Genomic DNA, 26,188 nt, shown 5'->3' on the forward strand with positions numbered 1-26,188 from the left:
AGAGCTCAAATTAATTTTGCAAAAGACTGTTAATAGGTCTAGAAAGAATTGGTCTAAGAAACTTGATGATGCATTATGGGCTTATAGAACTACATACAAAAATCCTATGGGTATGTCTCCGTATAAAATGGTTTATGGAAAAGTATGTCACTTACCTCTCGAACTAGTACGTAAAGCATATTGGGCTATTAAAGAGATTAACTATGATTTCATACTTGCCGGTGAGAAGAGGTTATTTGATATTAGCTCACTTGATGAATGGAGAACCCAAGATTATGAAAATGCCAAGTTGTTTAAAGAAAAAGTTAAAAGATGGCATGATAAAAGGATACAAAAGCGTGAGTTTAATGTAGGTGATTATGTATTTCTATACAACTCTCGTTTAAGATTTTTTGCAGGGAAACTTCTCTCTAAATGGGAAGGCCCCTATGTTATCGAGGAGGTCTATTGTTCCGGTGCCATAAAAATCAACAATTTCGAGGGCACAAATCCGAAGGTGGTAAACGGTCAAAGAATTAAACATTATATCTCAGGTAATCCCATAAATATTGAAACCAATATTATTGAAACCGTAACCCCGGAGGAATACATAAGGGACACGTTCCGGAACGTTTCAGACTCCGAAAAGGAATAGGTATGTGGTACGGTAAGTAAACCGACTCCAAAACAATTTTGAAGGAAATATTTCTCCGTTTTTGAATATTTAGAAAAATAGAAAAATAAGTAGCAGTCCGGGAAGGACATGAGGGCCCCACGAGGGTGGTGGGCGCACCCTACCCCCCTGGGCGCGCCCCCCTACCTCGTGAGCACCTCGTGTGCCTTCCGGACTCCGTTTTCTTGCACGATACGTATTTTGGTCGGTAAAAATTCATTATATATTCTCCCGAAGGTTTTGACTCCCGTATCACGCAATTCTACTCTGTTTTCGTTTCGAGCTGTCCTGTTGCAGATTAAATCAACATGTCTTCCCAGGATTTGGAAGGAGAAAGCTATGTGGATGATTAATTAGCAAATCCCAAGGTCTATGGAGATGTGGAACACGATGGATGGACCACGGAGGAAGAAGAGGACTATGAACCCAAGGGGAAGGAGGAGACGAGCTCAGATGAAGATGAAGCACCATTACCTCAACCGGGGACATGCACGTGGAGTTCAAAAAGTCAAGTCTCCCTGATAGGGTAACGAAACCCAAGTTTGAGTTTATCCCTTTTCGTCTCTTGCAGGAAAATAAGCAGGACCTATGCAAAAAGATATTAACCCTGGAGTGGGATATTGATGATCTGAGGGATCAAAATGTCGTCCTCAAGCGCAAATTAAGGGAGATGCCTAAGCCATCAACTAAGCCAACATCACCACCACCTTCTTCACCGACAAAGGAGATATAATCACATGGGTATGGGCACTCCCCTTGGCAACTGCCAAGCTTGGGGGAGGTGCGCCGGTATCGTATCACCATCACAACTCCTATTTTTATCGTTTTTCTTAATTCGACCCTATTAGTAGTATCTTGATCTAGTAGAATAAAGTTTATGGCATGATCTAGTTTTGAGTTTTGCTTTTTGATCTCTCTTTGTAATCGAGTCCGTGAGCTATATATAATAAAGATTAGTGTTGAGTCAAGGGCTTGATTATTTTTCCATGATCTTGGGTGAATAAAAGAAAAAGAGAAAAGAATAAAAAGAAACAAAGAGTTCATATTGATCTTATTGAGAGTAATGACTTCACATAGAAAGAGTATGATGATTAAAAGTTGTTGGGAGTTCGCAGACATAGTTTTGGTCATTGTTGCAATTAATAGGAAGTAATAAGGAAAGAGAGGTTTTCACATATAGATATATTATCATTGACATCTTTTATGATTGGGAGCACTCGTTAAAATATGACATGCTAAAGAGTTGATGTTGGACAAGGAAGACAACGTAATGAGTTATGTCTTTCTTATATCTGAGATAAAGTATGTTGTCATGGGTCCTCTAACTTGTTGAGCTTGCCTTTCCCCCTCATGCTAGCCAAATTCTCAGCACCAAGTAGAAATACTACTTGTGCTTCCAAAATCCCTAAACCAGTTTTGCCATGAGAGTCCACCATATCTACCTATGGATTGAGTAAGATCCTTCAAGTAAGTTGTCATTGGTGCAAAGCAATAAAAATTGCTCTAAATATGTATAATTGATTGGTGTGGGAGAAATAAGCTTTATACGATCTTGTGATGTGGAAGTAATAAAAGCAACGGACTGCATAATAAAGGTTCATATCACAAGGGGCAATATAAAGTGACGTTCTTTCCCATTGAGATTTTATGCACCCAACCATAAAAGCGCATGGCAACCTCTTCTTCCCTTTGCAAAGGGCCTATCCTTTATCATTATCTTCTACCTTATGCAAGAGTCATGGTGATCTTCACCTTTTCTTTTTCATTTTATCCTTTGGCAAGCTCAGCATGTTGGAAAGAACATGATATATATATCTAATTGGATGTAGGATAGCATGAACCATTATTGTTGACATTACCCTTGAGGTAAAAGGTTGTGGGGCAAGACTATAAGCCCCTATCTTTCTCTGTGTCCGATTAAAACTCCGTAACCACAAGTATTGTGTGAGTGTTAGCAATTATGGAGGACTAAATGGTGGTTGAGTATGTGGACTTGCTTTTTAGCTCTGACATAGACTCTTTCTGATGTTATGACAAATTGCAATTGCTTCAATGACTGAGATTATAGTTTGTCGGAGCCCAATAAGGTTTATGATTTATACGTTTGCATCGTGAATAGATCATCACTTGAACATAAGTAATCATATGGCAAAATCTATATATGTTGCTGTTATGAGAATAATCATGATGCCTTCATGCCCGTATTTTATTTTTATCGATGCCTCTACCTCTAAACATGAGGACATATTTATTGTTATCGCCTTTTCGCTTGAGGACAAGCGAGGTCTAAGCTTGGGGGAGTTGATACATCCATTTTGCATCATGCTTTTATATCGATATTTATTGCATTATGGACTGTTATTTCACTTTATGTCACAACACTTATGGCTATTCTCTCTTATTTTACAAGGTTTACATAAGGAGGGAGAATGCCGGCAGCTAGAATTCTGAGCTGGAAAAGGAGAAAATATTAGAGACCTATTCTGCGCAACTCCAAAAGTCCTGAAACTCCACGGAATGTCTTAAAATAAATAAAGAAAAATCCTCGCCAAAGATGAAGGCCAGGGGGCCCACACCCTGCTCACGAGGGTGGGGGGCGCCCCCCTAGGGCGCGCCCCCTACCCCGTGGCCCCCCTGGTGGCTCTCTGACGTCCATCTTCTCCTATATGAAGTCTTTCGATGAGAAAAAAATAAGAAGTAACTTTTCGAGACGAGACTCCACCGCCACGAGGCGGAACCTTGGCGGATCCAATCTAGAGCTCTGGCAGAGCTATTCTGCCGGGGAAACTTCCCTCCGAGAGGGGGAAATCATCACCATCGTGATCACCAACGCTCCTCTCATCGGGAGAGGGCAATCTCCATCAACATCTTCACCAGCAGCATCTCATCTCCAAACCCTAGTTCATCTCTTGTATCCAATTCTTGTCTCAAATTCCGGGATTGGTGTTAGTAGGTTGCTAGTAGTGTTGATTACTCCTTGTAGTTGATGCTAGTTGGTTTATTTGGTGGAAGATCATATGTTCAGATCCTATATGCATATTATTACCCCTCTGATTATGAACATGAATATGCTTTGTGAGTAATTATGTTTGTTCCTGAGGACAAGGGAGAAGTCTTGCTATTAGTAGTCATGTGAATTTGGTATTCGTTTGATATTTTGATAAGATGTATGTTGTCTAGCCTCTAGTGGTGTTATGTGAACGTTGACTACATAACACTTCACCATTATTTGGGCCTAGAGGAAGGCATTGGGGAGTAATAAGTAGATGATGGGTTGCTAGAGTGACAGAATCTTAAACCCTAGTTTATGCGTTGCTTCGTAAGGGGCTAATTTGGATCCACATGTTTCATGCTATGGTTAGGTTTACCTTAATACTTTTGTTGTAGTTGCGGATGCTTGCAATAGAGGTTAATCATAAGTGGGATGCTTGTTCAAGTAAGAACAGCACCCAAGCACCGGTCCACCCACATATCAAATTATCAAAGTACCGAATGCGAATCATATGAACGTGATGAAAACTAGCTTGACGATATTCCCATGTGTCCTCGGGAGCGCTTTTCCTATTATAAGAGTTTGTTCCGGCTTTTCCTTTGCTACAAAAAGGATTGGGCCACCTGACTGCACTTTTTTTTACTTTTTTTACTTGTTGCTCGTTACCATTTATCTTATCACAAAACTATTTGTTACCACTTATTTCAGTACTTGCAGAGAATACCTTGCTGAAAACCGCTTATCATTTCCTTCTGCTCCTCGTTGGGTTTGACACTCTTACTTATTGAAAGGACTACGATAGATCCCCTATACTTGTGGGTCATCATCGGGTAGTTTGTGCACAACTAGATTTGCTGCCCTCACATAGGAAGAAGGTTCAAAGAGAACAAATATGGGACTAGCGCATATATTCTGCTTGGCTACATACTCTGCATCACCCATTTCTACGTGTGGATGCACATGGTGCTGGCATGTCCCATGCAGCTATTTTGCTATTGTTAATCTCAGAATTAACTACTGATCTGTTTTAAAAGAATTTCTCTGTTAATATGAATCAATGCAACCGTTTTAAATGCTACCTCCCTATACTTTGTTTTCCATCAAGATAAGGTAGATGCTTCTTTTTGTGGCCGCATGTTTCATCCTCCTTTATTGGACAGTAATTGTTTTCTTTTTTTCCTCTTAAAACAGGGATATCTATTCAACTTGTTTCTATAGAAAACTTAAATGTCACACCGGCAACTTTGCTTGATTTCAGTGCAACTGCACAAAACTTGATTGGATTTCCTATTCGTGTTGGTAGATTAGTATTTTATGTTGGTCGTCTCATGAAAGGTCAGTACAGGCCTTCATCCACATGATTGTGCCGTGTGCTTTGAGATGCTGTGCTACTTGTATTGGTACTGTTTTAAATAAATGATGAATTGAAGCCATTGTATTGCTATCTTTTCCCATTAAGTAGTGAACAAAAATGGGACCAACCCAGACATGATGCTTGTTGCTTTGTTACAACAAATTCAGCATCACCCCCTTTATAAGCCAGTAATTGATGCCACTCTCGGAATTAACTACTGAATCTTATTTCAAAACTGCAACACTTGTTAGGGATTGGCGGGATTACCATTTTTGTGGCCGCATGTTTCATCCTCGTTTATTAGCCAGTAATTGATTCCTTTTTTGCCTCTGTTTATACAGGGATATCTATTCAACTTGTTACTATTGTGACATTTTGCTTCGCTACGTGAAACACATTGATTGATTTCAGTGCAACTGCACAAAACGAGATTGGATTTCCTATTCGTGTTGGAAGATTCGTACATGATCTTGTGTGCGTCATGACAGGTTGGTACTTGCCTTCATCCACATGATCGTGCAGTATGTTTTGAGATGTTGTGCTACTTGTATTGGTATTGTTTTAAATAAATGATGAATTGAAGCTATTGTATTGCTGTCTTTTCCCATTAAGTAGTGAACAAAAATGGGACCAACCCAGACATGATGCTTGTTGCTTTGTTACAACAAATTCAGCATCACCCCCTTTATAAGCTTTGTCGTTCTTTATACATGTTGAAACAAGGCATTGTTGATAATGTCTCAGTCAATATGAATGAATCACACTGATGGAGAATTGCTACTCTCCTGCTTTGTTTCCCATTAAGATAAAGTAGATCAGTAGATGCTTTTGTTCTGGGAGTACAAGTCATCAACCGTTATTTCTTAGTAATTGTTTCCCTTATACCTATTGTTGCTTACAGGGATATCAAAATTAAAGCTTGGTTTTATTCCAACTTCAATTTTAGTTGAACTGCAAAAAGGAGCCAATGTGTAAGGCAAACTGCTGCATTACTGGGTCTAGTTGGTCATTCCACTTTGCAGAAAGAAGCAGCCACTGTTTGCGCTACATTACAGAAGGAATGACCGAGAAGCTTTACAGAGTATTATTAGACACCAGTGACATGACTAGTCTGCAGAGACCATTGGCAATTTAACAATAAGTGGAGTGCCCTGGGCAAAAAGTGCGCAAACAAGTATAAAAGCTACGACAGGACTCCACGAGCATAGGCATTACATATTTTGAATGGGAAAAGCTTGTCAAAGTTTAATCATTGATGTTAGCAAGAAGACGTTAGTTTAATATATTGGAATTGGAAAACCTTGTCAAAATTTGCTCATTGATGTTAGCCAGAAGACATGCATTTGATATTTTTGAGTGGGACGCCCTTGCTGTGAGCAGCGTCGAGTGTTTTTTCCTATTCCTGTGTTCAATTTAGAAGTAAATAGTTACTCTGCTGAGATATTCCTGTGTTAAGAGTTTGTTCTGAATATTGTCTATGTAATGCCAGGCCTTGTGTTTGATTGCAAAGTTGAGCTTGGAATGTTGTGGCATGCGGCATCACGAGCTGTTCACCGTGCCTCCTGAGAATAATGCTTCGTATTGTTTTGCATGTCAATCTAATGCCAGTGATTTGCTTGTTAAGAAGATCATCCTCTTTTGTTGTTTCCGTGCTTAAGAAGTTCATCGTCTGATGTTTCATTCATAGCCTATACGACAAGTCGGGTAGGTTAGATGTGAAACCATATGATCTTCCGACCAACTCATGATATTAGGTCGTGATTGGATCGTCGTTTTCCAACCAAAACAGCTCGTAAAACTGACGCTTGTAAATTAAAGCAGATGGTCTCGGGTGAAGGCGCTTGGTTGGTCGATTTCGACTAGTAAAATATCGGAAGTACTTGACACACAATAAAAACGCTGAACGACACTCGGACGATTGCTAATCCAGCCGTTAGCTATTGTTTCAGCCTTGCCCATGGATGGCATGATACGCACGTCGTGCATGTATCGTCTGGTAATGTCGTCCATATAGCAGTGCTCGTAAAATATACACTGGTCTCTCAAATTACACGTGTAACCTGCCGGTTTTACTTACAGACCTCGGGCCCTTGGTTTCATTACGCCTGTATTTTACGCGTTGTTTTCGATGACAAGTAAATTACACTTGTATGTTAATACAGGTTTGAAATAAACAAGAGCTCCCAAGCGCGGCCTTACCGTTTCATGCCGTCTCAGTTTCTCGAAGGTGCTCATAGGTGTCCGATGATCCTGGCTTCATGAATGAGTAGCGGGCGCTGTATCAGACCATCCGTACGGCCCGCGAGGCCCTCTCCGTTGTCCTTCGAGTTGTTGCGCTCGCCATGGCGCCGAGCATTGTTAACATCGTCAACGAACATGAGGATTCAGGAGATGACTTTATTTTGACTGGATGACACTAGGGACCCACTAGGGCCATAGCCATACGTACGCAAGTGCCTCCTTATTATGTACAACTATATTTTTTTGCTTTCTCCTAGTTTCGTGACATCACGGTCCCACACCATTGTCAACCTATGTAGTCAATATAAACGAGAGAATTGCACAAGGTGCGGCCGACAGCTGGGACCAAGCAGCTCGAGAAGTATTTGTGTTTTTGAGGCATGAGCACTGCAGAGTTTTTCTTGGCGATGATTTCGTTGTTGTTCATAGGAGAGCATGGTATTAACTGGGCGGGCTGTGGCCCGTCTAGCCCAGGCCAGATATCCAGCCCAGATACTAATTTTTTCAAGATGAAAATGGCTAGCCCATCTATACGTCTTTTTGAGGAATACCCAGGCAAGGTCAACTTGTTATTCTCCGCCCCGCTGGGCTGCAAATCTTTCCTAGGAGGGATGCATTAGGCTTAACAGGAAAATGGGCTTTAAAAAATAATAAATGGGATGTAATTATAAAAACTGGGCAGTAACTATAAAAAAATGCACCAAACACGAAATTAGTTTATAAAATATTATTTATGGATTTTGAAAATCTTAAATTTTCATTGTTGCGCGTGCAATGTTTCGTTGGATTTTTACTTAATACAAATTTATATTTAATCTGACTAGAAATTTCGGGATAAAAATATTTCGGAGCCCATCAAAATGTGGGAAATTTTATTGAATTCTGTCTTCAGCGGTTGGTTGAAATTATTAATCATTGTCGTAGCTAGAAAATGGGCTGTACTTTTAACAAACTGTAAATGGGTTGTTGTCAATTCCATTAGAATTCCAAAATGGGCTGTACATTCTTACAAAACGCAAATGGGCTATTAGTTCTCTGCCACACACTTGTGGGCCTACTAAGTGACGTGTTCCCTAAAAAAATAAGTTAACGCGTATGCAAGGCTTTGCCAACTTATTATAGTCAACACACGGTTCTAGCAGCAGTGGCCGTTGGATGTCTATCCAACGGATGTCGTGCTTCTTCTTCAATCTTGGATATTCTTAGCTTCGGCCGCCCAAAAAATGATTCCTCCCCCTGACATCTGGGGCGCACCATTTCGGAGGCTGACTTGTGGGCCTACTAAGTTGGAGCGTACCAAGGGCTTTGTCAACTTAGTCAATAATAAACGTTTCTAGCTTCAATGACCATACGATGTCCATCCAACGGCCGTAGTGCTTCTTCAAACTCTGGTCTTCTTGGTCCAGCCGCCCAAAGCAGCGCCGGTCGTGCCGCCTGCTCCTGCCTCCCGTGGCCGGTTGTACTGCCGCGGAGGCCTCACCGCCCCCATACTACTCCCACCGTTGGCTAGGCCAACGCTCCACTCACCCACACCCCCTGTTATTCTGCGACGACGGTAGCCTCACACCGTAGCCGAACCAGTGAACCCTCGTACTCCTCTCCGCGCAGGCTTCCACTGCTGCGTCTTCCCCGGCTCTGCGTCGTCCCCTTCCTAGGCCTCGCCGTCGTCTAGACCACCGCCCTGGTGCTCTCGGCGCGGCGTGGTCAACGTGGTCAATGACCGACTTCCATCGGAAGAGTACTGTACGTGGAGAGGCTGATAGCTGGGTCCAGGCGGCCGCAAGGAAGTGCCTCCTTATTACGTGCAAAATAATTATTCCTCCACCTTACAGCAGGGACCCACCGGACGGGCCACCTTATTTTTTGAAAAAAATGTTTCCCCATGATTGCTCGGACCCACCGGACGGGCGAGCATATTTCGCGAAAAAACGTTTCCCCCGCTGTCAGCTCGGACCCACCAGAAGTGCCTCCTTATTACGCGCAAAAAAAATGAATACTCCCCCTGCTAGCTGGGACCCACCATGGTGGGAGGCTGACTTGTGGGCCTACTAAGTTGACTGGGACAGGGGCCTTTGTCAACTTTAGTCAATATGAATGATTCTAGCTCCAGTGACCGCACGATGTCCATCCAACAGCCGTAGTGCTTCTTCAACCTCTGGTCTTCTTGGTCCAGCCGCCCAAAGCAGCGCCGGTCGTGCCACATGCTCCTGCCTCCCGTGGTCGGCTGTGCTGCCGCGGAGGCCTCACCGCCCCCTACTATTCCCACCGCTGGCCAGGCCCTGCGGCGACGGCAGCCTCACACCGCAGCTGAGCCAGTGAACCCTCTTACTCCTCTCCGCGCGGGCTTCCACTGCCGCATCTTCCCCGGCTCCCTGTCGTCCCCTTCGTAGGCCTCGCCGTCGTCCACCGCCCTGGTGCTCTCGGTGCGGCGTGGTCAACGTGGTCAAGGAACGACTTCCATCGGACGTGGACTGTACATGGAGAGGCTGACAGCTGGGTCCATGGCCGTAGCAAGGAAGTGCCTCCTTATTACGTGCAAAATAATTATTCCTCCACCTGACAGCGGGGACCCACCGGATGGGCCACCATATTTCGCGAAAAAACGTTTCCCCCCTGACTGCTGGGACCCACCAGCTACACCTTCGCACGCAAGGAAGTGCGTCCGGGCAAAACAAAACAAAACGATTCGCCCCCCTGACTGCTGGGACCCACCAGCTACATCTTCGCACGCAAGGAAGTGCCTGACAATCGGGACCCACCTGGTCGAAGCGTACGTAACGTTGTCATTCTGGTCGCGAACATGTACGTACATATATACTGGTCGATGTAGAGGCGCGCACGTAGCATTTACACATACGTACAGCGGTCAGGGTGCAAGAAAGAAAATACGGCCATGTATGTGTACATACGGGCGGGGTCTCGAACGCCTACTCGCACATATGTACGGCAAGGGCTCATGTACATGGCTGGGTCGGAACGGAGAAACAACGTCGTCGTCGTGTTCATGGGGAGGCAACGGAATGCGTCGTGTTCATCAGGAGGGCTTGGACGGAACAGGCGATGGAAACGAGGCCTGGCGTACCGCATAACGGAGGAAACGGACTTGTGTTCATCCGGCCATGTTCGAAATGGGATCCTATTGATCGGGAGGGGTCTGGCGCACCACAAAATGGAGGAAACGGACCTCCTACGATCGAAACGGGGGTCCTATTGATCGGGAGGGGTGTGGCGTACCAGAAAACGAACGAAACGGACTTGTGTTGGAGCGCTACGGTCGAAACGGGGGTCATGTTCATCGGGAGGGGTGTGGCGTACCGCAAAACGGGACTACACGGGATACTGTTCATCTCCACCATCGACCCCCTCCAGCCTCCACGAGCTACTGTTCATCCACCGTCGACCTCCTCCAGCCTCCACCTGCGACTGTTCATCCACGGGCTCCTGTTCATCCAGCCTCCACCACGCGCTACTCCACCGGCTACTGTTCAACCAGCCCTCTCCACGGGCCCCTGTTCAACCACGCCTCCACGGGCTACTGTTCATCCTGCCCTCCACCGTCTACTGTTCATCCAGCCCTCCACGGGGTCCTGTTCATCCAGCCCCAACTGGCTCGATCGATCGGGGTCCTGTTCATCCAGAGGCAACACCACGGGGTCCTGTTCATCCACCCCCACCGGGAACTGTTCATCCAACCCCCCCCCCCCCCCCCGCAACGCTCACTATTCATCCAGAGGCAGCATCGATCGGCATCAGTTAGCAGCAGTAGCGAAGGAATCGCTCGATCGGGTTCAGTTAACAGCCATCGATCGATCGCTCGGGTTCAGTAATGCGTAGCCTGCAGTGCAATCGCTCGTGTTCAGTTAGAGCCAATGCCTCGCACACACGCGCGTACGTGTACGAGAGAAACACGCATCGCTCGGCCCCCGACCTCCCACCATAACCGGGAACTCCCCGAAATTTTCCTCCCCCTCGCTTCTACCACGGTTTTTTCCGTCATGGACGGCCCAAAGAATGTCATGCAGCTGCGTCTCCGGCCCGCCCAGGACGAAAAGCCCATTTTCTATCATGATTTTTTGTCATAGAAGTAGGAGCCCACCACATCTATGATGATACCGGGTTTTGTCACAATTATCGTCATAGAAGTGCCATATGTATGACAGAAAAAAAATTCGTTCGGCCCAAAATGTCACAACCTTTAATTTTTTTGAGAACTCGAACTTGCGAGAAATTAATTCCTTCTGAACCGGAACTTTAAACCGGATTTAAACCTTCAAAACTTTGTGGGAGACAGATTATCCTTGAGCCGATTGTAAACCAGATATTGAGAGCTTCAAACCTTTATGGGAGGCAGCTTTCCCTTGAGCCGGATTTTAATCCGGAATCCTTCTTTTTAAGCCAGAAATTTTCTGACGGCCTTTAAATTCTCACCAATATGGCGGTAGCCTCCGGGACCGAGTTATCTTCTCTCCAATGATCCAGGGTTCTTGAATTTGCTGACAAAATTTGCTGAGTCATATCATCGTAGCCCCTGAGTCTCAAGATGACTCGAGGAGTTGGCTTGAGATTCTTCATACTTGGCCCTGATGTAAACATGTATATAGCTGAACAGCGGACCGCTGTCATATGTTGAAGCTGGAAGCAAGGTGGCAAGTTAATGATCTTCGCAACACTCATTGTATATCTTTGGCGTTGATAATGCAATGTGGATCTACGAAAACTTGAGGCCGACCGCGGCGGGTTATAAATGACTATATGATTTGTGTCAGTAACCCGGCCAGCGGTTCATCCTAGCTGGTTGCTTGAAGTTTAACGAAACTGTAGTAGTCGCGACTTGTGCGCCTGCCCATTGGGTCATCCAGTATAGACAGCGGCTGACCATATATGATAATTTGCCTCCAGAATTGTTGGAATAGACCGGACCACAGGGGGGACAGTAAAGATGACCGCAGCATCAGAGGCGGCACGGACAGATGAGTCAGCTGTGGTATTGTAAGCCGGTGCGGATGGGAGTCGGCCGCGGGGGTGGACAGGTGACTTATCTGTGGTGTTGTAAACCGGCGCAGACTGGCGAGCCGGCCGCGGTGTTGTTGTAGACTGAGCCACAGAGGTGGCGGCTTGCATACATATTCACCGAGCTTGATGGTGTGGTCAGATGCTAGCGTATTATAATGGTGGTGCGAGCTATACATCCATGACACGGCCATAGCTTTTACGATGAATAATTGCTCCTGCATAAATAATATCGCAAGCTGGAGTAATTTGTTCTTTTAAAGAATAAAAAATGTATCAATAAAAATTGATTGGACAGATTTCACCTTGATATGTTAGGCCAGAAATTATCCACCGCGGAGTTGATGATCACCACGGGCGAGTCGGCCGCGGGAGCAGACGAATGAACCGGCCGCGGCGTTGTAAGCCAGCACGGATGGGCAAGGTAATTGCAGGAGCGGTAAGCCACGCGGACAGGCGAGTCAACCGTGCCATGCTGATGTAGCAGGGGCGGCGATTTGCACATGTATCCGTCGAGCAGCATGGCACGGACGAGCGCTAGTGCAAAAATAATGTTGGCGCATGGCCTTTGCAACACCATTGTAATGAATAATGGTCCTGCGAAAAAATACCACAGACCAGAGTAATTGTTCACGGACAAATTATTGTACACAGATGAAATAGATAGGATGGGTATCACTTGATGTCTTTGAATAATAAATGATCTATGCGTAGAATGTACACACGTAGTAATGGCAGTACTCCATACTGTTTTTTGACTGATGTAGTACTTGTAGTAGTACTTTGCTGGAACTCCCACAATGTGGGACGAAATATAGCACACAGAAAAGCACAACCCCAGGCAACACATTCCCTTGTATTCATATAGTCCTCCGAGGTTCATGCTCCAATTCATCCCTCTTCAGAAATATCTCAAAAAGTGCTCGTAGAAGTCGGCCAGCACTCTATCTGATGTAATCCATTTTAGAACCAAGGGAGAGGCCCTCCAGTTTCAACCTAGATATATATATATATATATATATATATATATATATATATATATATATATATATATATGCTTGCCACAGCACATTGATCTTTGCACTGGACTCCTCCATACTCTCTTTTATAGGAATTGGCACACGACCCAAAAGTTTTGCCAGCTCCATCTTCTCATCTTGTCTGACACTCACATACTTAAATTCTTCACTCAGAGAGAACAATTGGCACAGCTCAATATCACCCATTGTGTGCTTCAGATAATTCATTATATGTCAAAAATAGTCCCATGACTAATTGTCAGAGTAATGGGCCACGGGTAGGCTAACCCAGGCCCAGAACCTTTCAAGGCATCGGGGCAGGCTGCACCCCTCAAGACCTCAGGACGAAGAGCCGCCTTCTGAGAGTCGGCTGCGAGGCAGCCGACTGCCCACTCGCGGCTGAGTCCCAGGGACGACTTCAGGATGAGCCGACTCCTGACTGGTGACTTCCAGAGAAGCCGGCCTTGGGGAGTCGGCCCGCGATGCCAACAACCCCCATGTCCTCATAAAGAGGGACAGGACGGGGAGTGGCCATAGTAAGGTCCACTCCCACCCCTTTTCCAAGGGCAGGCGTGGCTACAGTACGCCGTACCCGCGGAGATCTCCGCGGGGCGCGACACTGTTGCCATGCCGGCCCTGACATCAGCCCCAGAGGGCAGAGTTCTGTGCCAACGACGGCCTGCCGGTACGACCCAGGGACGATGGGTCCCACTAGTCAGCGGGCGTATGGAGGACGGCGAGAGCGCCATCAGTCGGCCCGGTTGGCAGTCGGCCCCCAGGAGTCGGCCGGCCCCTCCCACAGGCCCCACGCGCCATTAACCAGACGCGACAGGGAGTGGCCACAGTGATCGCCCGCCAGACGACGGGGCTGTCGCCACGACCCCATGACTGAGCCCGCGTCATTAGAGGCACGGCTACAGTAATCTACGGCTAGCAAGACCCGCCCGCGGCGGACGCGGCCTGTTGGCTCCGTACCGAGCCAGTCGGCGGGGCCCACCAGTAGGCGGGCCCTAGGAGTTGGCGGATAAGATGACGACCAGAGAGACTGACGGCTGGGCCCGCGTCCAGCCGGATTACCATTGTACCCTTGGGGGGTAGGCCTATATAAACCCCCGAGGGCACCCATGCAAAGGGTTGGAATCCATTAGCACTAGACCAGATCATATAGGAAGGAGAGAGCTAGTCTAGCCTTCTCCTACCTCTAGGAAATAGCTCAAGGAGCAACCGTGTACACATTTGCCATAGTGATCATGCGGAGACCCCGCAGAGCAGCAGTAGGGGTATTATCTCCACGGAGAGCCCCGAAGCTGGGTAAGATTCGCCGGCGTGCATGCCTTTGCCTTATCCCGTTTCCAGGCACCGGCGACGTTCTACTCGCCCCCACCATGATAAGCCATCCTTTGGCATATGTCGCACCCAACCCCCGACATTTGGCTCCCACCATGGGGCCTGGTGCACCGTCGTCCGGAGACCTGCTCTAGACGGGAACCCTTTTCCTCCCCGGCGAGCGCAGCCAGCCCAGCATGCCAGACGGAGTTTGCGTTGACGCGCTGCACGGCGCTGAGATCGCCAGCGCAGCCAGCTGCCTCGCCGATCTTGTCGGCGAGGTTTGCCTCTCTGACGAGCCTGCATCCGATGCCGGCACGGGCAGCCCTGAGAGCCTCCTCATGGGCCTCCTTGACCAACTCCACGTCACCAGCGAGCCTGCCATGGACTTGGAGTCTGTAGGCTCCACCGACCCGATGCTGGTCGACTCGGACACCGCGTCGCTCGACGCGTTCCCCACCAACCTGGTGGTCTACGATGAGTCGCTCCCTCGCGGGAGAGCGACGGAAGCACCGTCACAGAGGTGCTCGTCATCAGTCATGACGAGCATCCCGGCGGAGGAGCGCATGACCCACTTGGTGCGGCATTACAAGACCTGACCGCGCCCATTCCGGAAGACGCTGACGCGGAAACGCTGGAGGCGCGCCGCCTGCAGCTCGTCGAAGGCGCGAAGAAGCTGGCTAGCATGAGACACTTGTTAGAAGCCTACCAGCGTGAGATGGTTCGCGCTGTGGGTGGCTCGCCAGCCCCAGGTGGGCCCAGCCGCCTGGGCGTGGTCCAGCAGCGCGGCGTGGCCATCGCCAACCTATTCGGGGCAAATCGCCCTGTGTACGCCACGCCTGCGGAGAACATTCGAGCCGCCCAGGTGGCGGCGGATGAGCTGGATAACTTCGAGGGTGAAGAGCGCCGCCTGATGACGGAGCGAGTCCAGCGGCTCCTCAACGCGGCTGCCGCGCAGAACGAGGCCGGCTGCTGCACAGAGGCGCCGCAGTGACAAAACGACGACCCGCCTCCACGCCGAGACCAAGGTCCGACGTCTTGGACGCCGACTGGCGGCGCCTGAGGAAGGAAAGACAAGGATCCGGCTATCAGCCACAGTCGGACTCCCATTACCATAGAGCGCGACCAAGACGGCCGCCCGAGAGCAGTGGAACGACGGGACAACTGTCTGCCTCCTCCTCCTCGCAAGGAAAGTCGAGTCTCCCCGCCACCTGTTAACCATCCGACTCTCGGCGACCGCCTTGGCCGCCAAGAGGGAGTCGGAGAAAACGACGCCCGCCACCAGATCGACCGACTTCACCAATCCCTGGCGCTGGAAGAAGAAGACGAGTTGGGTCCTCCTTGTTTCGGGCCCCGCATTCGAGACGTGCCCTTTACCAAAGGGTTCACGCTCCCAAGAGACACGCCCAAGTACACCGGCTCCGTGAAGCCAGAGGAATAGCTGGTTGACTACTCCACGGCCGTCAATATAGCGAACGGCAACAAGCGTGTTGCCGTAAAATACGTTCCGCTCATGCTCCAGGGCACGGCTCGGACATGGTTGAACAGTTTGAAGCCCCGCAGCATCAACAGCTGGGTCGACTTCACCGATGCATTCGTCTGGAACTTCACAAGCACGTACAAGCGTCCTCCCAAACCTCGCCAGCTCTCCTTGTGCGTGCAAGGCCCCAACGAGTCGACTCGCAACTACCTCACGCGTTGGGCCGAGCTCCAAAACTCTTGTGAGGGCGTGCACAAGGTGCAGGCTATCGAGTACTTCACCTCTGGGTGCAGAGAAGGCACCCTCCTCAAGCACAAGCTCCTTTGCGACGAGCCAGAGACCCTCGACGAGCTGCTGATCATAGCAGACAAGTATGCCACGGCCGACACCTCCATGAAGGCGGAGATTCAAGTTAGTGCGACTAGCAAAGTCGCCCCTCAGGCTCCTAGAACTCCGGATGGAGATGCCAGTCGGCGACTGCAGCCAAGCGACCACAAGCGCAAGGCCCCGCAGCCGGCTTCCAGCAGCCGACAGGTGGCGACAGTCGAAGACCAGTAGCCGGATGGGCAGCCTCCACCCAAGCGACAGAAAGGCGGCAAGCCCAACTGGTTGTCGGCTTTCTTATACGAGCAGACTCTAGATGGTCCTTGCAAGTTCCACAGCGGCGCGAAGCCGTCGAACCACACCACCCGGAAGTGCCACTGGCTCACCAGGATTGCCGAAGGAGACAGTCTCCTGCCTCCCCCGCCTGCTGGGCAGCAGCCTCTGCCTCCACCCCAGCAGCCGGCTGTCAGGCCAGTCAGCGTAGTACAAGACGAGTACCCCGAAGAGCATGGAGCCTACGTGGTATTTACCAGCATGGCTGACGATCGACGCAGCAGGCGGCAGCAGCAGCAAGAGGTGAATGCAGTAGCATCAGAGACACCAGAATTCATGCACTGATCCGATAAGTCTATCAGCTGGAGCAGAGCTGATCACCCAGAGGTGATGCCGAGTCCGGACTCCTATGCCTTGGTCTTGGATGCCACCTTTGCCATAGATAGATGAGCTGCTCGTTTCTCGCGAGTTCTGATAGACGGAGGCAGCAGCATCAACATCCTATACAAGGACACCATGGAGAAGTTGGGAATCAAGCAAAGGCCGTTTCAGAACAGCCGGACTGTGTTCCACGGCATTGTTCCTGGGCTTTCCTGCTCACCAATCGGCAAGATCCTGATTGACGTCCTCTTTGGAGACAAAGATCACTTCTGCCAAGAGTCAGTTTGGTTTGAGGTGGTGGATCTCGAGAGCCCATACCATGCATTACTTGGCCAACCCGCCTTGGCCAAGTTCATGGCGGTCCCCCACTACGCCTACCTCAAGATGAAGATGCCTAGTTCCAAGGGGATTCTGACCGTAGCCGGCGACTACCGAAAGTCGTCTGCCTGTGCGACTGAAAGTAGTCGGCTGGCCGAGTCCCTGGTGATCGCGGCCGAGAAGCGGCTCCTTGACCGGGTCGTGGCGATGGCCGGCAAGCAGCTAGAGGTGTCGCCTAACCCCAAGGAGTCGGAGGCTGAGGGTTCGTTCAAGCCGGCCAAAGAGACAAAGAAGATACCCTTGGATCTGGAGCACCCAGAGAGGTACGTTGTTGTGGGCGCAAACCTCGACAGCAAATAGGAAGGCGAGCTCGTCGATTTCCTCCGTGAGAATCGGGACATCTTCGCATGGTCCCCCAAAGACATGCCAAGTGTACCGATGGAATTCGCCGAGCACAAGTTACATGTCCGGTCTGATGCAAAGCCATTCAGGCAGCCCTTGCGTCGCCTATCAGAAGAAAAGAGAAGAGTTGTCGGAGAAGAGATAACCCGACTCCTAGCAGCCGGGTTCATTATGGAAGTATTCTTACCAGAGTGGCTAGCCAACCCGGTCCTGGTACTGAAGAAGAACAAGCAGTGGCGAATGTGTATTGACTACACAAGCCTCAACAAGGCTTGCCCCAAGGACCCATTTGCTTTGCCAAGAATTGATCAGGTGATAGACTCCACAGCCGGATGCTAGCTGTTGAGCTTCTTGGATGCATATTCAGGATATCACCAGATCAAGCTGAACTCGGCTGACAGACTGAGGACCGCCTTCATCACACCATTTGGAGCCTTCGGCTAACCATGACGTTCGGCTTGAGGAATGCCGGCGCCACCTTTCAGCGTTGCATGCAGAAGTGCCTCCTCAAGCAACTCGGCAGAAATGCCCATGTCTACGTGGACGATGTGGTGGTGAAGACGGAGAAGCGTGGAACACTGCTGGAAGACCTCAAGGAGACCTTTGAGAACCTGCGCCGATTCCAGATCAAGCTCAACCCTGAGAAGTGCGCCTTCGGAGTACCAGCCGACCAACTCCTTGGCTTCCTGGTCTCTGAACGCGGCATAGAGTGCAACCCTGTAAAGATCAAGGACATCGAGAGGATGGAGGTACCTAGCCGACTGCTGGACGTGCAAAAATTCACTGGCTGCTTGGCATCCATCAGCCGATTCATCAGTCGGCTGGGCGAGAAAGCTCTCCCCTAATATCAGCTTATGAAGAAGACCACTTTTTTCGAATGGAACCACAAGGCGGATGAAGCCTTTCTCCAGTTAAAGAAGATGTTGACTACTCCACCCATTCTGGCGGCTCCGACTCCTAAGGAGCCCGTGCTCCTGTACATCGCCGCCACCAGCCGGGTAGTCAGCACAGTCATTGTAGTGGAGGGCAAGGAGGAATGCAAGGCACTACCTGTCCAGAGACCGGTATATTACCTGAGAGAAGTGCTGTCGACCTCCAAGTAGAACTACCCCCACTACCAGAAGATGTGCTATGGCGTGCACTTTGCCGCCAAGAAGTTGAAGCCTTACTTTCAAGAGCATCCAATCACTGTGGTCTGCACGGCCCACTTGCCGAGATCATCGGAAGCCGAGATGCTTCTGGCCGAGTGGCCAAATGGGCCATAGAGCTAGCTCCCTACACCATCTACTACCAGCCCCGCACCGCCATCAAGTCACAAGCACTGGCCGACTTCCTCGTCGACTGGGCCGAGACCCAGTACCTACCACCAGCGCCCGACTCCACCCATTGGCGGATGGATTTCGACGGCTCCAAGATGCGCACCGGCTTGGGAGCCGGCGTTGTCCTCACTTCTCCTAAAGGCGACAAGCTCAAATACGCACTGCAAATCCACTTCGCCGCCTCCAACAACGTCGCCGAATACGAGGCGCTCATTCACGGGCTCCGGCTTTCCAAAGAACTTGGCATTCGCCGGATCCTGTGTTATGGCGACTCGGACTTAGTGGTCTAGCAGTCGTCCGGTGACTGGGACGCCAAAGATGCAAACATGGCGAGTTACCGTTTCCTCATGCAGCAACTCAGTGGATATTTCGAGGGGTGCGAGTTCCTCCATGTGCCAAGAAACGACAACGACCAAGCAGACGCCCTGGCACAAATCAGCTCTACCCGCCAAGCAATACCATCCGGCGTCGCCCTTCATCGCCTCCTCAAGCCGTCTGTCAAGCCTTCACCAAAATCAGACTCCATCTTTGTGCCGGCTCCCCCCGAAGAAGTCGGATCCGACTCCAGAGCCCTAGCAGATGGTACGAGGATTTTGGCAGATGGCTCCAAAGCCGCCATAGTCGAAGCCGACCCAGGGACTGCAGAACCCGGCTCGGGGACTGCGGCGGCCAGCCCGAAGACTCCAGAACTCGGCCCGAGGGTTGCACCAGTCGGCCCGGGGACTTCATTAATCCAGCAAGTGATTGCTGACTCCAGCCCAGCCACCCTCGTCCAAGTCGCAGTTCTAGCAGTCGAAGAAATAGCAGCACCCTCATGGGCCCAGCCCATCCTCAAATTCCTGGTGAGCAAAGAGCTGTCGACTGATGAGACCTCAGCTCGGCAAGTACAACGCCGAGCGGCGGCCTACACCATAGTCAACAGAGAGCTGGTCAGGCACAGCGTCACTGGTGTCTACCAACACTGCATAGAGCCAGAGCAAGGCCAAGCAATTCTCAAAGACATCCATCAAGGCGAGTGCGTCCACCATGCGGCTTCAAGAGCACTCGTCGCCAAAGCCTTCCGACACGGTTTCTTTTGGCCAACGGCCTTAGAAGAGGCCAAGGAATTGGTCCAAAAATGCAAAGGGTGCCAAAAGTTCCGCTCCAAGCCGCATCAGCCGGCTTCTGCACTCAAGACCATCCCCATTGCCTGGCCCTTCGCAGTTTGGGGCCAAGACATGGTGGGACCATTAAAGACGGCATGAGGTGGCTTAACTCACTTTCTTGTCGCGGTGGACAAGTTCACCAAGTGGATAGAAGCGAAGCCAATCAAGAAACTGAATGGTCCGACTGCCGTGACTTTCAGCTCCGACATCACAATTCGGTACGGCATACCACACAAAATCATCACCGACAACAGCACGAATTTTGCCAAAGGCGCCTTGGCCCGTATCTACGTGACACAGGGCATCTGACTGGACCTAGCGTCCGTCGCCCATCCACAGTCAAACGGCCAGGTGGAGCGAGCAAACGGCCTCATTCTGTCCGGCATCAAGCCCCGACTGGTCGAGCCTCTGGAGCGCTCGGCTGGCTATTGGCTCGATGAGTTGCCAGCCGTCCTCTGGAGTCTGCGCACGACTCCAAACAAGTCAACCGGCTTCATGCCTTTCTTCCTCGTCTACGGTGCTAAAGCCTTCACCCCAACGGACATAGAGTTCGATTCCCCGCGAGTCACCATGTACACCGAGGAAGAAGCAGAAGAAGCACGCCAAGACGGCGTCGATCTGCTAGAAGAGGGCCGGCTGTTGGCACTCAACGGGTCTAGCATCTACCAGCAGAGCCTGCGCAGATACTACAACAGGAAGGTCAGGCCGAGATCTTTCCAAGAGGGCGACCTTGTGCTCCGACTGATCCAGCGAACAGCCGGCCAGCACAAGCTGTCGGCGCCTTGGGAAGGCCCCTTCATCGTCAGCAAAGTACTGGGCAATGACTCCTACTACCTGATCGACGCTCAGAAGCCCCGAGCACGCAAGAGGGACGACTCCGGCAAAGAGACAGAGCGGCCATGGAATGCAAATCTCCTCCGAAAATTTTACAGTTAAACGCAGTATGTACCACGCTACCTTTTGTATTAAAAGTACCAAGACTTCCGGTCCCCCGAGAAGAGCTCGGGGACTGCCCTCTTTTATCTATATGATAAGAATTATGCCTTCGAGTATATTACTCTTTGTTATGCCGCTTGGCATCGGGTTTGACTAGTCGGCCCGGGGACTTGCCGCCATGCACTATGAAATGCTTCCTGCAGCCGGACAAGTAGTGTGTGGCGTCGAAGCCGTCTCCTGTCAGAAGCCGCAGCTCGCAGAGCGACTGTCTGGTGGGCAGGAGTAAGGAAGAATGGGTGTCCACATGAAAAATGGCTAAGGACTCAAAGCATAACATAGCTTAAAGCCGGCTTCCAGCCTTTTTTCGCAAACCGACTCTTGAACAATCGGCTTGCCGCCTCCTATCCAACTTACTAAACAACTCTAAAACGGCTAAGTACCTGCCTTCCCAAAGTGACCAAGAATTTGATCCAGCAGCAGTGCGCAGAGTGGCTGTCCGATTGACAAAAACGGCAACTAAGGCAAGGCGGCAAAAGAAAAAGCCAAAAGAGCAATGAGCAAAGATAGAAGTCGGATGAGTATTTACATAACAAAGGCCCTTGGCCGAATCTTCGAGCAGAATTTCAAAATACACCCCGCGGGTGGAATTGTGCGAATTAACAAGTTCTTCAAAGACTATTAAAACAGATAAAACAAAGATAAGGCGGCAGACGGGTTCGGAGGATCAGAGGAGACGGCGGTGTTGGATGTTGGGGCGGCCGGCTGGGCGGTCTCGGCTTGATCACCTCCGGCGGCAGTCGGCTCGGGCGGGCACGGCTCGTTGCTGGAAGCGTGGTCGAGCTGAGGCTGGCCGCCCGCTCCATCTTCCGATGCCTCCGTCTCTCTTCCGTCCTCCGCCTCGTCTTCCTCCTTGACGCTGGAACCGACCACCTCCGCCGAGTCCTCGCCGTAGTCTGGGTTCATCCCAAACCACTCCGGTGGTACCTCCCCGCCATCCTGAGCCCGCTCGGGGACAAAGATGCTGGTGTCGGTGTACTCGACGATCGCCGCCGCACGCTTGACAAGGGCGTCTTCCGCGGCTGCCAGCTCCGGCTGGGCCTCTGACCGGAGTGTGGCCAGCCGGTCTAGGTCCAGCCCCGGATACCACGCCTTGACAAATTCCAAGGCTCGGTGCGCTCCAGCCCGGGCCGAGGAACCCTTCCAGGCCTCAAGACGGCCAGCCGCGACCTCCAGCCAGTCAGCAGTCCGACTGGGGGTGCGCGAAGCCTGCACGGCTGGCCACAGGGCAGCGATTACTTGGGCGCCGACACGTTGAAGCCGGTGCAGCATCCGGTGGGCCGGCCGCAGATGAGCCCCAATGCTCAGAATATGCTCGTCAAGGGTCCGGGGGGCATCGGCGGCGATCTCCGTGCCATCCGCCCTCCGCTCCTCACGGTCAGCCTCGATAGCTTGAATGGCGGCCTGCGAGTGGCCGGGGAAGAAGTCTATCAAGACGGAAAGAATGAAGAACAAGTCAAAAAACTAGGAGTCGGCTCGACCTATAGTCAGCGGCTCGAAGAAGAAAAGCAAAGAAGCTCACCGTCGATGAGGTCCTCGATCTCGTGGAAGCCGGAGGCCAGCATTGCCTCCTTGTCAGTCCAGGAGGAGCGCTCGCTCGCGAACTCGGCCAGGAGGTCGGCCTCCACCTCTTCTACCTCCTTCTGCGTCTTCTTAAGCAGCTCCTTCTGCTCTGCCAATTGTGCGGCCAGCAGATCGCTCTGCGGCGAGCTTGCTGCACTCCTCCCCCTTAGAGCGCAACACGGTGTTGGCTTCGCTCAGCTGCTGTTGAAGAGTGGCATTGGCCTCTGAAGAGAAAGAAGAAGGAGGGCATTAGGTCATCAAGAAAGAATGTCGCCGGGGAGATCCGGCCCGACTGCTCAGCAGTCGGCCCGAATCTCGGGGACTACAGCCCGCGGGTGCGCCAGCGCGCCCCCACAAAGAAGAAAAAGGACTCACTCCGGCTCTCCGACAAGTCGGCGGTCCGCTTGCCCAGCTCTTCAACGTTGCGGTTGAAGGCGGTGACACGGAGGTTGTGATAGTCCTGTGACAAGTATTTCAGACAAAAGTCAGTACCTAGAACTCGCCAATTGGAGTTCCGGGCCGCCTGCTCAGCAGCCAGCCCGAAACTCGGGGACTACACCCAGTGGGTGCGCTGGCGCGCCCCCACAGAGAGGAACAAGAAAACAAAGACAAAGGAGAAAGCATACCCGGATGGCTGCCCGCGACGCCAGGTGCGCCTTGGTGCAGTTCTGGATAGTGTTGCTCGCAGCTTTGTCTGTACATCCAGAAGCGCCTGGTTCAGTGGGCCCGTGCCACCTCCTCGCACCCACCCAATGGGCGCGGCGCTTGTCGCTTCGGCGTCTGGGATCGTCGAGCTGGCGGTGCCGGTCTCCAAGGGGCGTGGCGCTGAAGTCGCCTTCTCAAGACGGCAGCGCGTTGGTGAGCCGACTTGAAGGAGTAGCCTTGCCAGGGCCTCGTCTTTAGTCGGCGACAAGGGCGGCCCCGCCGGCTGTTTGCCTTGCGCGCTCCTAGACGACGGCGGGGGCGGCGGTGGCGGCACGACCGTGTTCGGCATGGAGGCGTCGCCGCCGCTTCTCTCCATGATCGGGAGCTCGCCGCCGGCTTCCCCTGACTGCCCCATGAACTCCGGGGGTGGCGGCGCCGAGTTCAGAGGGGTGACGAACACCGCCGGCTGCCAATGCGCGACTTCCTTAGCCTGCCACCTTGCCGCAACGGCGGCGTCGGCCTCCTCCATCTTTTTCATGGCAGAGGCCTCCGCCTTCTCGGCCTCCGCTTTCTCTCGGCGGGCCGCCTCTTCCTCCTCGGGCTTCTCCTGCGCGTTCCGCTCCGTCGCCTCCCGGAGGTCGGCGGTGGGGTCAATCCGCCGTGTAGTGGCAGACGTCTCCGCTGACCCCATAACAGAGGCGGCGGCAACCCTCTCAAGAGTGAGGGGAGCCCTGAAGTGAGGGAAGCATATGAAAGACTCAGACAAGATCAACAAAGAGAAAATAAAGATAAGGGACGGAGGCGCTTACGTAGAGACCAGCGGCGGCTTCTTCACTTCCTTGCGGAAGCGGTTGGCTTACGCGGCCGCCTCTTCCCGTTTGGTCGCGGCAGCCGCTCCCTTAAACTTCTTCGATCGGCCACCAAGCGTAATCGGCCCGGCCTGACGCTTCTTCGCGCTGCCTTGAGCGTCCAAGACGGCGGAGGAACTCACGCCTGGCTGGCCAGCCTTTGGCTGGTGACGCGGGGCGACTTCCCCCTCGGCATCGTCATCAGGCCAGTCGGCGAAAGTGGCCGTAGGCCTGGAGCCGCCTGCTTCCCCTCCTCCTCCCTCGGCGTCGGCCTCCATGGCCGCCGCCCCCAAGTCAGGATCGTCGACGTCGCTCTCCGCCCGATCGGGGACAAACTGACGAGCCGGCCCCGTGGTGCCGGCCGAAGGAGGGACGAGAGGGTTCTGATTCAGAACCAAAACGGTCAGACTGGACAAGTCGGACTCGGCAACAAAAGAAACAGAAGAAGAAGGAATACGACTTACGATAGGCGGGGGGTTGGCGCGTGAGTACGGCTCCTTGCTGAACCGCCAATCCAGCAAGAGACCGCAGTTCGCGATATAGTTCACCGTGTTCACCACCTCTGCATGAGGCATGTCCTTGGAGCACATCCGACTCGGGTCCTGATGACCGCTCATCTGGCAGATCAGGTGAGGTCGGCCTTGGAGTGGGAGGACTTGGCGCGCCACGAAGGTGGCCAGCAAGTCGGCCCGGTCAAGCCCTCCGACTGCGTCAGCACTCGGAGTCGCGTGACGGCGGCGACACCAGCAGGAGACAACGTCTTGGCTCGGTGTGACCAGCTGGGGAGCCTTCCAGCCGGCGCGCCGTCTTCGTAAGCCGGCAGGTTGACCCAGTCGCCTTCTGGGGCGACGTTCTTCACATAAAAGTAGGACCGCTGCCACATCTTCACTGACTTAATCAGCGCGATGGTGGGAAACGGATTGTCGGCCACTGATCTCCGCATCACGATAAACGCCCCGCACTGGGAGCGGAAGAAGCCGCTCGCCGGCAGCCCCAGGCCGCGCATAAGGTGCAAGCGGAATATGACCCGCTCGCCCTTCTCCAGCGCCAGCGATATTTCCCCCTCCGGCGCGAGGCGGACCCGCACTAAGCCCCTGCCGGGCAGCCACCGTGTCTTGTGGAGGATCTCGACGTCGTCGTCATCGACCTTGGAGCCGTCCCACACTCCGGAGCGCACATCAAGAGGCACGGCGGTGGAGGAAAAGCTCATCGCTGCTGGCACGGCGTGGTTCGGAGCAGTGGCGGCGAGAGGAAGAAGAAGCAAGAAGGAGCAAAAGGGAGTAGGGAGGATGGGCGCACGTGCTTCGCCGCCCCCCTCCCCCCGCCTACTTGTAGGCTCGTGGGCTGAGAAGCCGAGGGGGCAGTCGTGGGATTAACTGCGCCCAAGACCCCACGACCCCCACGATTTACCACACAAAGTTACCACGTGCAATAACCACATGGGAACCCCAACCGTCCGCACGACCACAACGGATCTGTTCACATACCGAGGCGCGGTAGTGGCGGGCCCCGCCTATAGGCCTGTCCTGTCGCGCGCGTGGGTGGGCAGACTAGCTCAGCCATGTGGCGCCTCGCGACAGGTCCACAACTGGCGGCCACCTGGAAGCTTATCAGGCACGCCGCCTGGACTCCGCCGCAGCATTCAAACTTTTTAGGGGCAAGTCGGCCTTAAGCAAGTCCGGCTCCAACTAGTCGGCTTCACAGAGGACGGCTAGTGAGGCCCATATCCAACCACCGGAAAGAAGAAACTGTTCAGGCTCCTCGACATATCGCCCTTGGTGCCTCACCAGCTTCAGGGACTACTGTCGGAGTAATGGGCCACGGGTAGGCTAACCCAGGCCCAGAACCTTTCAAGGCATCGGGGCAGGCTGCACCCCTCAAGACCTCAGGACGAAGAGCCGCC

This window comes from Triticum urartu, chromosome 5A (assembly GCF_056163025.1).
Source record: "Triticum urartu cultivar PI428250 chromosome 5A, HENAU_Tu73, whole genome shotgun sequence".
Lineage (NCBI taxonomy): Eukaryota > Viridiplantae > Streptophyta > Magnoliopsida > Poales > Poaceae > Triticum > Triticum urartu.